Here is a 15,113-nt window from a genome sequence, read left to right on the forward strand (position 1 = left end):
CAGGATTTGGTGATATCCCGCGTAGCAGTCAACAAAAGACTGCAACTCATGCTTTGCACAATTATCAATGAGCATATGGATATTTGGAAGGGGAAAGTCATCTTTCGGACTGGCTCTGTTGAGATCCCGATAATCTACGCATACCCTAACCTTGCCATCCTTCTTTGGCACGGGAACGATATTGGCTAGCCAAGTGGGGTACATCGTAGTTCGAATGACCTTGGCATCAAACTGCTTGGAGATCTCTTCTTTGATTTTTAAGCTCAAGTCTGATTTAATGTTTCTTTTCTTTTGCTTTATCGGAGGACAGGATGGATCAAGAGACAACTTATGCGAAACAATGTCAGTGCTCAATCCGGGCATATCATCGTAAGACCAAGCGAACACATCTATATATTCCTTCAAGAGTTTGATCAATTCTTCTCTCTGCGACGGGGTCAAATGGACACTGATTCTCACTTCCATAATGATTTTTGAATTACTCAAATTTATAATTTCCGTTTCATCCAAATTTGGTTTCGGCTTATTTTCAAAATACTCGAAATCCTTAGTTAATCCCTCGGGTTGCATATCCCCTTCATATTCTTCAGAATCTTGCTCGGCATTTCCTACGGGCTTGCTTGTTTCATTATGTGTCACATTCACAGTATTGGCAGATTTGTTAATTTGATTGCTGAAAAATAAGAGAAAATTAATTAAGCAAAGACGGAAAAAATATAAATAAAAGCATGGCTTGAAAATTGCATTTGAACTTCAAAGTTTAGAGGCAAAAATAACAAAAGCATAGACACGATTCAGGCCTCAATTTCAAATCGTGTCTGTTTCATCAAATGCTGAATACAATTAGTCTACCAAGACTCCCGGAGAAACGGGGGCGGGTTACAAATCCAATTGTTCAAACGACATCCTGGCTCTGCATCCCGGATAGTCGGGTCTTCAGAATACCCATCCGAAACCATACTGCATTCAGTTTCTTCTTCGGTGATGAATAAGTGTTTAAAACTTTCCAGGAGTTTGTCTTCAAGCGTTTCCTCTGGTGCTTGGGCAGCGGAAGCCTTAAGAAATGACTGATTCAGGCAAGGAACAGGCTTTGGCAAGGGAATGTCACTTCTTCTTTTGAGACTAGCCGAAGCAATCTCTTCGGGGGTGGGCTCATATCCGACACCGAAAGTATGCTTATGACCGGGCAGTTGAATTGGTTCCACAATTCCATTCAAGTTCGGACCAAGGCCTTGACCGGGTCGGAAGCCATTCTTCAGCATCTCCCACGCCACCATCATAAGTACTTGTGGCAATTCCATTCTTTTCGCTTGAGCAGTGCACACATTCCCCTTAATATGAAAAACCGATCCGTCTAGCCTTTCCACACTTTGAATAGGAGGAATTGAACATTCCGGGTATAAAGAATTGTTGCCTTCTCCATGGATCACTATTTCTTGGTCATTCCACACAAACTTCAGGCTCTGATGCAAAGTGGAAGGAACCGCGCCGGCCATGTGGATCCATGGTCTCCCGATCAACAGGTTGTAACAAGCAGATATGTCCATTACTTGGAACTTCACAATGAACTCCACAGGCCCAATCTCCAGAAACAAATCGATCTCTCCAACAACATCTCTTTGGGCTCCGTCAAATCCTTTGACACTAACTTGACTGTCACGGAGTTTCCCGACGTCTATCCCTAATGCTCGTAGAGTGGCAACAGGACATATATTCACAGCAGAGCCTCCGTCGACCAATACTTTGGAGATGAACTTATCCCTGCATTTGATGGTGATGTTCAATGCTTTGTTATGCCCCAAACCTTCAGGTGGCAACTCGTCGTTATGAAAAGAGACCCGGTGGGCCTCAAGGATCTCCCCTACCATAGCCGATAATTTCTCACTGGAAGTCTCGGCCGGAACGTAGGCTTCGTTCAGTATTTTCACTAGAGCGCTCCTATGAGCTTCAGAACTCATCAATAATGCGAATAAGGAAATCTGAGCTGGCGTTTTCTTCAATTGTTCTACAACAGAATACTCCTTCGTTGGCATTTTTCTCCAGAATTCTTCGACTTCAGCTTCTGTAACGGCCTTCTTCGGACCATTTTCCTTGCTTGACGCCCCTCGTGCTATCTCTTCGGGGGCATAGCACCGTCCAGACCTAGTCATTCCGGTGGCAACGGCTTCCACGACTACTCTTCCTTTCCCTTTGTCTCTTTTACCAGATTGATAATCCCAGGGGACTGCTTTGGTGTTGCGAGAAGGTGTTGGGGCAACGAAAGTTGTGATCCTGGGCCTTGGGGTGAGCACTTCGAATGGGGCCCTCTTTTGAACCGTGATTATTGGAGCAACACAAGCCGACGATTCAACCTCCTTCCTTTCTTTAATTGGCACGATAGTCCCCTCCAGATTGCAATCTTCATCAAGGGTGATCATGTGCACATTTGCATCGCCATGATTCGGCAGCGGATTGTTGTTTATGTTCGGGGGAGCTTCCTTAAGCTGTATGACCCCTTCCTTGATCAACGTCTCAACTCTATCCTTGAGAGCAAAACAGCTTCCGGTATCATGCCCTGCAATTCCTGAATGATATGCACAATGTTTAGTCCCGTCATACCATCCCGGGATGGGATCAGGAGTTCTTCCTTGAATCGGTTGGAGTATCCCTGCCATTTTCAGCCTCTCGTACAGTTGGGCTAAAGGTTCGGCTAATGGTGTGTAAGTTTTGGTTGGTCTTCTTTCGACATTCGGGCGTGGTCTAGGGGTGTTTTGTGGGCGATTTGGTGAATGGTACTGGGGTTGCGTTGCGTAGGTTGGACGGTGTTGTGGTGGGTTTTGGTAGGAAGGTGACCGGGGTGAGTAGTATGTTGGTTGAGTATGATAGACCGGAAGGGGGGTAGGTGGGGGTTGGTAATAAGGCTGAGGTATTTAGGTGTACTGGCTGTAGTGCGAGGGCTGGGGTGAAGAATATTGGCGGGTTGATTTTGGGGTGGGTCTTTGATCTTGGATGGCCATGACCGGGGATACTCCGTCTCTCTTCTTCTTAGCAGGGTCCGCCTGAATGGCCTTACTTGTGGCCTGCAAGGCCGCAAGATTTGTAACTCTTCCTGTTTTTATCCCTTCTTCTATGAAGTCCCCCATCCTGATGACTTCAGCAAACTTCTGCCCAATGACACTTAACATTCTCTCATAATATGTGGGGTCCTTTAGAGATTGTACGAAAAGCATCGTCATTTCACTCTCTGCCATTGGAGGCTGGACTTTTGCTGCTTCTGCTCTCCAGCGCATAGCGTATTCCCGGAAAGTTTCTGTTGATTTTCTCTCCAGCTTCATCAAATAAAACCGGTCCGGGATAGTCTCAGTGTTGAACCTGAATCTGTCCATGAATTCCTGGGCCATATCTCCCCAACTGTGCCACCTCTGCGGGTCTTGGTATGTGTACCAATCGAGTGCCTCTCCAGTTAAGCTCCTTATAAATAGTTTCATTCTGATAGCTTGATTTTTACCCACTCCGACAAGCTTATCGCAATATGATCTCAAATGAGCCCGAGGGTTTCCCTTCCCGTCGAACATGTCAAACTTCGGCACCTTATATTCAGCAGGTAACTCAATGTCCGGGTGAATGCACAGATCTTCATATTCAAGTCCTTCACATCCCCTGTTGGTTTGGATGTTCCTGACTGCTTCCCTCAGACTGCGAAGCTCTTTTGCCACATCTTCGTCCGCTCTTGCCCTAGCTTCCCTTTCCAACTCTTCATAGGGGTCAACTTCTGGATGTTGCAAGGCCTGCGCCTGGGTAGTGAAAGGATGAGCTTCTGCCGCATACTGTGTGTTATGGCTGGCAATATGCGCCAATGGTGTATGGTGAACTGCTTGGTAGTTTTGGGTATGTGGGTTAATTTGGGTAACTGCAGGTTGAGGAATGTAAGGAGTAGCGAAAGGTTGTGAATTGGTTTGTTGGAAGTTAATTTGCTGGAGGTTGGCTTGTTGCTGGTCATTTGGTTGTGAAGTAGTTTGTTGTATGTTGGCTTGTTGCGGGATGGTTTGTTGTTGGATAGTTTGTTGCGGGATGGTTGGTTGCGGGTGGATCTGGTGTGGAATGGTTTGTTGTGGATTTGACTGTTGTGAGGCGGATTGTTGGTTAGTTTGTTGGGGGTTGGAGGTATTTGGATGGACTGTGTAAAGCGGAGGGTTTGAGGGAGAAGGTTGTGGAGCGGGTGAATCGACAGGCGAAAAGGATGGTGGAATTGTCGTGTTTGTCCTTTGCTCAGGGTGAGGGGCGTTCAAAGTGATGGACAGATTGGTGAGATTCCGCAGTCGCTCAATTTCGGTCTGCATATTGGCCATTTTCTGCAACAATTGGGCAATGAGTTCATCATTTCCCCCTCCTGAAGCCTCAGGTTCCTCTCTTGGAAGAGTGACGAGTCCCAAGCCAGTCTGTTCGGATGCCCCTGAATCATTCATATTACCGGATGTTCGTGCTTTTGATCTCGTGAAGTATGGGTGGTCTGCCAGTTCACAGTCAACGCGAATCAACCTCTGGGGGATAGTAAAAAATAAACCTTTTAAGAATGAAGAAAGCTGTGTTAGTATGGTCCGAATGATTGCTGTTTAAAATAATATGGAGATTTAGCCGATAATGTTGAAATAAGCACATGTTGCATAGCAAATAAGCACATATTGCGTAGCAAACATACATTGAATAGCAAACAAAACATATTGCAAACAAACATATATTGAATAGCAAACAAAACATATCGGAAGGAAATCAATGCGTCCTATTATGCAAGGGACCTTTTGTGCCAAAGGTAGGCCTAGCGTGGATTTGAAGGATAACATATGTAGTCATGTGTCATTCCAGTGTGCTATTAATTGAAAACCCAAAACGAATACAATCCCAATGCAAAAGAAATTATTACAATCGCTATTGAACAAGTTAACTAAAATGAAGATGGCCCTTCGTCGCTCTTGAACCTCTTGGTTGCCCGAATTGACTGATCGATCTTTCGGCGATTTTGGGCAAGGTATGACATAGCTAGAACACCCCCTGTTTTGATGCCTTCTTTGATACAAGTATCGCCCTGTTCAGCCAGAAGTGTATCCAACTCTTGCATACTTTGCTCGTAACTAAGTGCTTGCTGCTTCCAATTCTCTGCTTCCCTTTCCTTTTCCTTAAGTTGCGCATGATGCTCGGCTTCAGAAACAAGACTTTTCTTACGCAATTGTCGGAGTAATATGCATACTTCGGCTTCCCCATCCTTAATCCGATCTTTCAAACTAACACCGGGTTTGATTGATTCCTCCAAATCAGCGGCCAGCCATTCCACATAGTTATCCTCGCACCCAGCTTGGTATCTATTTGGCTCAACTGAATCTGTTTTTGTGGTCTCTTTCAATTTCCACATGCGAATAACCTCTTTTGCAAAAGGAATTTTCCCTTCTTTGTAGTCAACACAGTAATGACTCATATCTGCCACTAAAGGTATGTTTTGCTTCCTCCCTGATTGTCTCAAAACTCTCAGCGGGGCGTAAGGCTGCAAACCTCGAAGTCCTATCAAGACCAAAAATGGTACGATCTTCGTTCGAAACACCAAAACCTCAGACGGAAACCAACTGAACATCCATTGCATCGAGTCATCGTTCAAATGGCTAAGAAATTCTACCCACTCTTTCACACACTTTGGTTTCTCAAATGATTTTGCTGTCAAGATAGCGCCTGGAACATGACCCAGAATGTGATTCTCACCCGTCGGCTTCTGAAATGCTAGACCCCCGTTGACTTTCTGAAGATGTTCTATCAGCCAAATTTGCAGAAGAAAGTTGCATCCTTCAAAATGCTTATACCCGCGCTTACAACGCCCTAATGCTCGGTAGATATCTGCCACGACCATAGGGACCAGAGTGTAGTGTTTCCCGTCGATGCCACCAAAAAGAGCCTTAGTTACAATAACAAGATGGGTGTGAATGTCTTTTGTGGTTCCTTTAGGAAATACTATAGTCCCTAAAAAACATACTGCGAAAGCGAAGCACCGTTTCTGCTTCCAAGAGTCATATGAGAAGAATTCATCCTGATGATCGACGAAACTCCTTTGATAACCGAATCTGTGATACAAATACTCGAGTGGTATCATAGACTTCTGCAAACATTCCACACCTTTACCCTCTCTGAACCCGAAGCTGTCAGCAAATTCTTTTGGTAAAGGTTGCCTCGGAATAATCATGCCACAATTTTGCCATTTTCTTGGTTTACGTAATAATGCCACATTTTCTATATAGCCTCCTATTTCCTCTAACAACGGAGTCATCTCAATGTTGCCAAATCTAAACACGACCCTCTTTTCATCCCAAAACACAGTTGCAGCCTCGATGATGTCTCTGCAGGGCTGGATATCCATCAAAGACGGTAAGTGTCCCAATGCTCCACGTACAACCCGCTGTCCGTAATCCCCCAAATCAACCCACCATGCTGTTAGTTGGGAAGGGACGCTCAAAACCATGCTGAATCTCGGGTAGGCATTGTGTTGACTCATGGTTACCTGTGTTCACAAATGGTTAGTTCTACCTAAATAGCACATGGTCCACATAACGCACATTCATCCTTCAAATTAATGCACATAACGTGATAACCGTCGCTCGGGGTCGTAGACCCACCTGGACATTTTGGAAGAGGTTGACTAATGGACTTAATACACCCTGGGTATCAAGCCTCCTAGGTTCGTGCATGCCCTTAAAGGGTTTTGGCTTAGCTCTATCTTAGGCTGACTAGGAGTTGTTTTCCTATGACGCAAGGCTCCCCCAAGCGGACAACTTGGGAGTGGAAAGTCCGTGGCCGTCGACTGCACCGCTGATCGACTAAATCCACTAGACCAATCCAACTAAAGGGGTAATTTAGTAGTGCACGGGCGCAAACTGCGAAGCCGCTTTAAGTGTGTGAATATGTGTGAGTTTTCCAGGAGTGGAAGAAATATGAGCGGAATGCCAATTTAAGGAAAGCAATAACATACATATTACATAGAAAATTTACATAATAAAACAATCATTTAAGAACATAAAAGAAAAAAAAAATAAAGCAACAATAAAGGCAAAAATAAAGAAAACAACCACACATCCAATAAATTTAATTATTAACCTAAGTTGTTATGGTTAAGAACCTAAGGGTTTCCCCAGCGGAGTCGCCAAGCTGTTATACCCCATTTTAACCGGGTTGAAGCGGAGTATAACATATTGGTGATTCCTAAATTGCTTTGTTTTAAGGAGTCGCCACCTAATTGATTTTTACGGTGAATTAGGACACCTAATTATTAACTAAGGTAAAGTTAAAACTAAACCTCTGTTAATGGTCTGCTTAACCAGTGTGATTCTAGGTAAGGGTTCTATATCATCCTAAAGGGAAGGAGTTAGGCATCCTTTAGAATCCGTTAAACACGGTTATCCGGGCCAAACTTAGGTTAATTAATCAATGTTGGATATAGTATCAAATTTTAAGAAAACATTGTTTATGCGGATAAGACTTGTAAAATATAGCAATTTATGCAAAAGAGAATTTTAATTGTCATTTTATAAAAAAAAGACTTCAAGTAATAAGGTTGTCAAAATGGGACTAGTAATTCGCATAAGATGGATTTTTAGAATGCTATTTGAAATAGAAGTTTATAAATATTGTTAAGATTTAAAATAAAATACTAAATGAACTTATGAAGAAGAATATAATAATTTGTATAAAAGGAGGCTTCAAATGCCATATAATTTGTAAATATTATTAATGTTGAAATATAAGAAAAATGATGTTTAAAATGAAATTTGTAGAAAATGTAATAATTCACGTAAAAGAAATTGCAAATGTCATACGAAAATAGCTTATAAATGTTGCAAAGATTTTAATTAATGATGCTAATAGAACTCGCATGAAATGTATAAGCAAAAAAAAGAAAACGCGGATTTGCGTAATGCTTTAACAAATATTTGAAACAAACTAAACGATGATGTATTGATTGACTTTGCTTTTTAGAAGTTCAAAGTATTCTTTAATTCCTATTTGCATGTTAGTGATGTTTCAAAATTCTCAAGATAACAATATGTGAATCCTTTAATTTAGAAATGTATGGTCATGTCATTTGTTTTTGCAAATTAATTATTTCAAATAAAAAGCATGAAGAGAAGGGAATAATTTGTGAAATTGATTGTTAGTTCTCTCTTAAGTTAACTACCCATAGCTAAGGTTAATCCACTAATTCCTCTAAAGTTCATCTAAATTAAGAAAATAACACAAAAAAAAAAAAAAGAGTTAATCATACAATACAAATTAAATGCACAAAATAAATAGAGGAATATATAATTTAAATAGGCTCGGCCCATTTTGAGACTGTTGTTTGCTGTTGGGCTTCGGCCCAGCAGTCCCTTTTGGATTTGGGCCACTGCTGGGCTTCGGCCCAGCAAATCTTTTATCACTGGGCTGCTGCTGCTGCTGTTGGAATTGGGCCTGATGGAAAATGACTTGAGAGCTGAGTGGTGTTAGGCTTTTAGCCCAACCAAATGCAGAGGAAAACGAGTCCCTCGGACTCGTATACGATGATTATGCATGAAACGAAAGAAAAGATTAGTGTATAATCAATATATAAGGCCATATATAATATAAGCTTCAAGCAAGTGAATCAACATCTTGTATACATACTATGTATGCCGGAATAAACACCATGTAGACATATTCGCGCAGATTTCAGTTCGCGTTTTGAAGTGTTTTAAAAAAAAGTGCACCTCATACTTCGGTATACCTTGAATATACGAGTCCCATTATACCCGGAGGGCACCATGAGGCTGTATACTTCAGGTATACCTGAATATATCATTCTATAATTGGACATAGAGCATTTAAAAGAAACAATACAAACCAGTCAAAACTCAAATTCAATTATCATACTATATTCTTATCTCTCAAAGCAATGCAAAATTTGAGGAATAAAACAGGATACTGATAAGGTCTGGTGTTTATGATCAACAAGATATCCAAAGGGAGATGCAATGCCGCAGACAAACAGGCAGTTTCATAATAATGCCAAATCAAACAGAGACCATTTTTATCATGAGAACTAACCTCAATAAGCATTACTAATATTAAACAGGAAGCATATCACATATTACAGGCTTATAAGCATTCATACCAAACTATTATCCCTTATAGGTCAAGCTGTATTCTATACCAATTTCGAATCAGTTGATAGCAAACAGGCAGTATTCATTAAAATATCACATCAGAGGCACTCCAATTCCAGGGGATAGACTACATAGCTAGACTGATCCATTTAGGAACTTAAGCACATAAACAAAGTCGATCTATTCATATTCATACCACCCCTGCAACCAAACCTCCTTCTAATCGGATAACCTATGACTAAAGTCTGCCACGAACTCAACATTGTGTAAAGAAAGCAATACTGACTAGAATAGAATCAAAACCCAAATGAAACACTTTATGAATCAGGTCAATTTCTCAATATGCGAGATTTTGTTTTTAGACATGTCTCGATTGACAGATATCAGTTGAAATAAAAAAAGAAAACAAACATAAAATCCATGCTTATCACAGTTCACAGCAGAAGCAGTGACCAAATGAAATAAGATTCCTTTGGAAAAGTTGCTTAGTTCTTAGGCAGTTTTGACAAGGAACAGAGACAGTGGAATCAGATAGCAAAACAAAGCTAAGAGAGCCCTATTACAACTCAATATACTAATCCCAATTGAGCCTATATTTAGACTTAAGAAGAATATTTGATAATGCCTTATCTACGATGGCAAAGAATACTCAAGCAGCAGCAATTTTCCCAAATTTGTTAACGCACTTAAGATATCATTCTGAAATACTGCCATAAACACTCAAAAGAGACAACACACACAAAAGACAAGACAAACAGATTTGTAGACTGGATTCACATTTAACAGTGAGCAGGGTTGAACTAACTGCCTAGCAACAGAGGAAAATATCAGAGAAGAAAGGGAAGGCATAATATGACAGGAAACAAAACAAACAGAGTCTTAAATATTAGGCAGGATGTTTTGACTAAATGTACCACTAAATTGTAGGTAGTTAATTCCTCAATATGACAACTGAGGGAAGAAACATTTGGATTAAAAAAAAAACATTTTTTAGTAAATAAGAACTGATGGTTTGGATCATTCAGTCAAAAAAAAGAAATGGGGAAGAAAGGAATATAGACAACAGAGCCAGTTCATTATGGTTTCTCACTATGATGGACTCCTGATAAACATGTAACCAGGACAGAAATGTATCGCTTTTATACAGGTTTAAACAAGGATCAACATATGTCTTGATTTCGAATCTGGAACGACTAAGTTCATGACGCGTTAATCAAGCTAAAAAAAAACGAGAATTAAGGGATTAGTCGGGGCTCAAAGAGCCTCGGACACCCGGTGCTTAATAAAAAAAAAACGAGAATTAAGTTAACTAAACTGGGACAAACACAATAATCTTTATTATCCAACTAAACAATTCTCATCCTATATAACTATAAGATACTCTAATTCAAACAGTAATCCAGACAGGCATTAAATATACACTAATAACGTACTAACAGTGTACTAAACATAAATTAAAACGAAATTTAAAGGATAGAAGCTAGGGATCACACTGACCTTTTCTAGGTGCAGCGAAATGGGGGTTCGAATCTCCGATATACCTCGAAACTTGCTGAATCGGAATTTGCAAGGTTCAGATTCAAAACACGACCAATGCAAACGAAGACAAAATGACCGGATTTCGACTCGATGCTCAGAAATAAAACCAACGAACTAAATATTGCTTAGGTGATTTTGCTACTGTTCTTTTTGGGGTTTTTGAATCTCCACAAAAAAAATCCTCCCCTTTTCCGATCTGATTTTTTTTTCGATGGTTCTTTTTCCTTTTTTTTTTTCTTCGATCCCCTCCTCGATTCCACTCTCTTTGTGTCCCCCTTTTCTTTTTTTTTGATTTCTGATTTTTTCCAAGGGGTTTTTGACCACGAGAAATTTCGTTTCTTTTTCAGAAGATTGTGGTCCGTTTTCTGTTCGTGTTGTAGCGAGGAAATCTTTAAGTTTTTCCTTCCTCTCAGAAAGGTTTCAAGTGACAAAAACTTATTTTTTTGTAGGGGGGTTTTTCCGTTTTTTCTTCCTCCCTCCGTTCGTTGTTCTTATACTAAAAAAAGGAAGGAGGAGCGGGGGCGGGAGAGAGACAAGTGGGAGACAGGGGTGAGTGGGAAGCGGAGAAGAAGGAGGGAAAAGGGGGAAGTGGGAGCGGCGGCGAGAGGAGATGAAGGGGAAAAGAGGGAGCGGGAAAAGGGGGTGCGGCGGTGGGAATGACGAAAATGAAGGGGAAACCCTAAAAGGGTTTCCCTTATTTGGCTGAAGAATGAATTGGACCCGGTCCATTTGTGGACCGGGTCAAATTTTAGACTGGGTATTAAAAGAACGGACTATTAAATTAAACATGGACTGATCTAAAAAAATTGAGATAAAACATATGGTCTAGTCCAAAAAATATTAGGAATTAATCGGACTTTGATTTGTGGTCCGGTAAGTCAAAATACGGACTGAGTGCAAGAAATAGTTTGGCTTCTAAATTTGAATAAGAGACACATTTTGATTGACGATGTACTAAGGGTGCCAGAATATCACCTAATACGGAAATATGTAATTATAAAAAAAAGATCCGGGTAAAAATTATATGATGTCGCAAATGACCGTGCTATAATATTTAATGACAAACGCTATCATTTAAATGTGCGAAATAAATGCGATGTGTGTGCGGAAGTTGGTAGAAACGTCGAGAAATGCAAGTTTCAATAATACTAAATAATAGTAGCAAATAAATAGCGGTAGTAATACTGCTAATAATGATAACAATAATGATAATGGTAATAATGATAATACTGATGATAATGGTGATAAAAAATAATAATAGATATAATAATAATAGTACATAACAAATATTGATAATTAATAACAAATAACAATAAGAATAATGATAATAATTAATAATAATAATAATAAATATGGTAGTAATTAATAATAAAAAAAATGACAATTATTGATAATAACAAAAATGATAATAAATTAATAATAATAACAGTAATAGTGGTAATAATAAAATAATAATGACAATAATAATAAGAAATAATAATGATGATAATAATAATAATAAATAACAATTATTGATAAAACAATGATAATAATTAATAATAAAAATAACTATGATAATGATGATTAATAATTAATAACAAAAATAACGCTGATAATAATGATTAGTAATTAATAATAATAATAACAATAATAATAATAATAATAATAATAATAGTAATAATGGAAATAACAAGAATAATAATAATTAATGATAATTAGTAATAAATGATAATTTAAGAATAATAATAATAATAATAATAATAATAATAATAATAATAATAATAATAATAATAATGATAATAATAACTGCAGTAGAATAAAAACGTGGGTGTTAATAAAAGACTAATAATTATAGTAAAATTTAAATGCATATTTTTTAATTTCTCAAAATACCAGAAGTATAAATAGGTATTTCGGAGGAGAGGCGGGACAAAATTGGGTGTCAACATCGGGTAATAAAAGAGGTTTTCTCTTGGTCCTTCGGATGCATCCGGATCTGATTGTACTCAGAGTAAGCATCGAGAAAACTTAACATCTCATGCCCGGCCGTTGAATAGATCATTCGATCGATGTGAGGCATTAGAAACGAATACTTCGGGCATGCTTTGTTCAGATCCTTATAGTCAACACACATTCTAAATTCATTACCTTTCTTTGGCACCACCACTACATTAGCTAGCCAGTCCGGGTATTTTACCTCCCGGATAGAGCCTATTTTTAAAAGCTTTGTTACCTCATCTTTTACGAAGGCATATTTTGGCTTGATCATTGGTCTCCTTTTCTGCTTCATCGGGTGGAATTTCCTATCGGGGCTAAGCTTATGAGTCGTGACTTCTGGTGGTACGCCTGTCATGTCTATATGGGACCATGCAAAACAATCGGCATTAGCTTGAAGAAATTTAATTAACTTGTTCCTGAGCTCCGAGGTTAACCCCGTGCCCAGGTATACCTTTCTATCCGGTAGATGTACGAACAAGATGACTTGTTCCAGCTCCTCCACGATAGATTTGGTTGCATTCGAGTCATCCGGTAATACAAACGATCTAGGCACGCCGAAATCGTCCTTTTCACCAGCCGGATCCAATCCCTTCTGCTCCGCTTTTGAACCCGTATTCTTTAATTGCTATTTGGTGTCCTTGCCTTCGATTGATTCATCATCTCTTTGATCCGGCTTTTTTGGAAAAAGAGGTGCTTCCTCAACCGCCAACATTTCCCTTGCTGCGAGCTGTTTGCCTCGGATAGTTTTTATCCCCTCTGGAGTCGGGAACTTCAGCAACTAGTGCAGTGTTGATGGTATCGCTCTCATTCTATGAATCCACGGTCTGCCGAGCAAAGTATTATACTTCATATCTCCCTCGATGATGTAGAATACCATCTGCTGTATGGTGCCATCAATGTTGACCAGCAAAGAAATTTCACCCTTCGTGGTTTCGCTTGCTATATTGAACTCGCTGAGTACTCGGGCTACCGGTATAATCTGGTCGAGTAGCCTCTGTTGTTCTACTACTCTCCACCGGATAATGTTGGCCGAACTACCTGGGTCAATCAAAATACGTTCAACTTGTGATTTGAAAATTAAGATAAAAATTATCAATGCATCATTGTGCGGTTGAATGATGCCTTCTGCATCCTCGTTACTGAAGGAGATGGAACCTTCGGGTACATAGTCTCGGGTGCGCTTCTCTCGTACAATCGAGACCTTTGTTCTTTTCATCACCGGCCCTCGTGGAGCATCCAATCCCCCAATTATCATATTGATCACATGTTGAGGTTCCACCGGCTCGGCTTGTTTGTGACTCTCCTTTTCTTTGTAGTGGTTTTTAGCTCGTTCACTCAGGAATTCTCGAAGGTGGTCATTCTTCAATAAAAGAGCCACCTCCTCCCTTAATTGGCGACAATCTTCAGTTCTGTGCCCATGGGTCTCATGCTACTCACACACCACGTTTGGGTCCCGTTGACCCGGGTCCGACCTTAATGGCCTTGGCCATCTAGCCTCCGTGATACGGCCGATAGCTGAGACGAGGTCTGAGGTGTTGATGTTGAAGTTGTATTCCGATATCCTCGGTATGTCTTTATTGCTAGCCGAACTCCAGCCCTCACTTCTAAATGACAGGCTCGACTGTTTGACGGGCGTTCTGCCCGTTTATCGCCCCTACTCAAGAAGTGATTGGGGCCGAACCTCTATTTTTCTGACCTGAAGCTCGATTTTTCCGACCTGAAGCTCGATTTTTCCGAATGAGAGTATGGCCAGTACCTTTCCCTCGATGGTCTCTTCTCCGGCTCATAATTTTTCCTCGACCTCTCAGAGCTTTTGCTCATATTTATAAGTCCCGGGGGAAGTTCGAGCTGGTCATCCTCTACCCGAATCTCTGATTCGTACCTGTTATGAACATCTGCCCAGGTTACAGCCTCATACTCCAACAAGTTTTCCTTCAGTTTGAATGAAGCTGTTCAGCTCCGAGGGTTAAGCCCTTTGGTGAAAGCTTGTGCAGCCCATCCTTCCGGAACTAGAGGGAGCTCCATCCGTTCCCTTTGGAAGGGGTTCACAAGTTCTCGTAACAACTCATCGTCCCTTTGGGCTATTCGGAAGATGTACGCCTTCCGAGCCTGCACCTTTTTGGCTTCAACATGGGCTTTGATGAACGTATCTGCGAGCATTTCGAAGGAAGTGATGGAATGCTCGGGCAGATGGTCATACCAGGTCAACGCTCCGTTCGATAGTGTTTCCCCAAAATTTTTCAACAACACTGACTCAATTTCATCCTCTTCGACATCATTGCCTTTTATGGCACAGGTGTACGAAGTCACGTGTTCCTGCAGGTCAGTTGTACCATCGTACTTCGGGATATCCGGCTTCTTGAACCTTTTCGGGATTAACTTCGGAGACGCACTAGGAGGGAAAGGCCTTTGAATCTGGCCCTTTCAGAATCGGTGGAGCTCCCGGAATCTGATCCACCCGAGAGT

Source organism: Lycium barbarum, chromosome 4, assembly GCF_019175385.1.
Source record: "Lycium barbarum isolate Lr01 chromosome 4, ASM1917538v2, whole genome shotgun sequence".
Classification (NCBI taxonomy): Eukaryota; Viridiplantae; Streptophyta; class Magnoliopsida; order Solanales; family Solanaceae; genus Lycium; species Lycium barbarum.